This window comes from Frankliniella occidentalis, unplaced genomic scaffold (assembly GCF_000697945.3).
Source record: "Frankliniella occidentalis isolate FOCC.00 unplaced genomic scaffold, Focc_3.1 Scaffold26, whole genome shotgun sequence".
NCBI classification, from domain to species: Eukaryota; Metazoa; Arthropoda; class Insecta; order Thysanoptera; family Thripidae; genus Frankliniella; species Frankliniella occidentalis.
Window position 1 is genome coordinate 127,627 of NW_026267156.1, and position 2,484 is coordinate 130,110.

General features: G+C 37.1%; 1 protein-coding gene and 1 long non-coding RNA gene across 3 annotated transcripts in view; both read right to left on the reverse strand.

Moving 5' to 3' along the window:
* The window catches only part of LOC113205759 (uncharacterized), a 133,571-nt gene that overhangs the window by 38,323 nt on the left and 92,764 nt on the right, over positions 1-2,484 (reverse strand). The gene's annotated exons all lie outside the window — the stretch shown is intronic.
* The window catches only part of LOC127749011 (uncharacterized), a 10,015-nt gene continuing 9,869 nt past the window's right edge, over positions 2,339-2,484 (reverse strand). The window contains exon 2 of the long non-coding RNA XR_008010908.1: positions 2,339-2,409. This is a non-coding gene — a long non-coding RNA (uncharacterized LOC127749011). The remainder of the gene's footprint in view (positions 2,410-2,484) is intronic.

Here is a 2,484-nt window from a genome sequence, read left to right on the forward strand (position 1 = left end):
ACTCCAACCACAAGCTGCAAGCCACTAACAACGTGCTTATGCAATTTCTTCAAATGTCAGCAAGAAGCTCTTTGCAGTTGCCAAAACGTTGTGGAATTTATTGCTAAAAGTGCAATTAACATTTTCGCAAACGTCATATCCACAAAAAGGCAAAGCAACTATTTGCATGAAAGTAACTCTGTTACAGATCACTTCAATGAAATGAGCGAGAGAAAACGCTCTACCTAACACTAACAGAAACGAAAAAAAAAAAAGGAGGAAGGTGTTTTAATATTTTTCTCTCTCTTAATTTAGCGGAAGAGCAGACGGTCGAATGTTATATTCAAAAAACGGTCAAATGTTATTAGTCATATCGGAATATCTTATCGTAAACGAACCGTTTTCTATTCTTGATATACTTAGCAGTTATTATTGTATTCACATAAGCAAATAATTACTAGTTCAGATTATATCAAATCACCAACAAATTGTGAATATTTCTTTTTATATATTGGTGATATTCAATGATTTCAAACAATTGGAATTCAAGTTTGATGCTGCATCTATTTGTGAAGTAATTACTATCTTAACAAAAATTCATACTTATCAGTTTTCAAATTTAATTTGCATTTTGCATTGTTCGATCATGCTGTTATTATGCTGATCTATCTTAGTGTGAAAAACTCTCAATGAGACACTTTATAAAACCAAACGGATAAAGTACCTTATTGTCTAAATGCCGCAAGCGATACCAAAATGCAACTGTTCATGGAACGCAATCAAAAATGTGTGACGATGATTGACTTTAATATACATGTCATTGGCTAACTGAGTTTGACAGCATGGAGTACAGGCACCTAGCCATTCTCCAGCACCAAGGAAATCCGACGATTATGCTCAACCTCATGGATGCTCCACCGAATCTCGTCCTCAAATGGACTGGATATCATTCTGCACCCCATGGAGCGGTGTGCAAAATTTGGACGCCCCTGGACCATCATCGATGCAGTCACCAGTACTCATCTAATTCCAAACAGCGGAAGTTGCATACTTTCCTGTACAGCTAAGCTACGCCCTGCGCTAGCCCCAGCAGCAGCACGAGACGGATGGAATTGTCCTTTTTGGACCCACCCGCAACGAGCTTCAACCATCAACCACTGCTGGACAGCATCCGAGCCAACATCACCATTACTCCAGGAGAGCTAAATCCAAAACCGGAAGCAGTCCAACAACATCACATGAGCAAGGTTCGTCTAAAAGAAACAGTTGTCATTCCTAGCCATCAGTCAAAAATAATTTCACTATGCTTGCACCAGAAATCGATATCCGTAGCTCATAAAAATCTGTAGAAAAAAAACAGTAGCTATAAATTTCAGTTGTCTTGTTTATAGACGATTTCGCACTAATTAAATGTAGCCTTTAAACATTACAACGATGATTTGCATAATCAAGCCATAAATGAGCAGCAACAAACTTTCCATAAAAACCAATTATATTTTGTTTTAATTGTAAGAAAAACTTAGTATGTAAGAAATTTCGCTTATCATCTTATCACGTTATGATAACATGCATTCTGGAAACGTCTTTTCTGCCTTTGTCTTTTCTTTCTGTTCCAGGTGCTCGATTCGCGATGTGGCAAATTCGGATCCTCGCAGCCAAACCGACGCATTAAATGACATAAGCCGTCGCCTACAGCTGCCCGGAAGCCATGAAACGCCCGTCCGCAAACCAAGCGCCTCGACACTTATTTCCTATCGGGATGCACACCGGATGCACATCGTTGGACGCAACGATGAACGTTGGACGCAACGTTCCCCAAATATTTTTCTTTCTGTCTGAGACGTTTAGTCCCAACCAGTATTGCATAAAATCACTCAGCATTCAGCATTGTAGCAATGTCTATACTTGCGTAGTAGGACACCATTGTTGTTTGCATTTAATCTTAAGTTCACGTAATAATTTAAAACCATTCAGCATTGTACCAGTGTCAATAATTGCGTGTAGCATAAGACCACATTGTTGTTTGTATTTAATCTTAAGTTTATTTAAAACTAAAACTCATTCAGCATTGCAACAAATTCATTACTTGCGAGTATGAAAACATTGTTGTTTGTATTTAGCCTTAAGTTCATTCAATATTTCCAGTTCATTTAATAGTTTAAGTTTGTATAATAATTCACATTTTCTTACCAATCAAAAAAAACTTTTCTTTCATTTAGTAAAACTTATGTAAAACTCTTATTAATTACTCGACATATTGGTCACTCATTCCTAATGATGATTAGAATTCACTTATATTGTAATGTTACGTAATTGTTAACTTTTCACTTGTATGATCTATCTAATGTTAATTTATTGAAACATTTTTTTTTTTGAAAAACTTCGTTTTTTGCGAAAAAAGGGGAGGTGGTGTAGGACCCCCACCCGCACCTCCTGTATATATTATTAGTATGAGATCAACTGACGATACTTTTAGGGAAAGGCGGAGACCTTTGACCGCCGAGC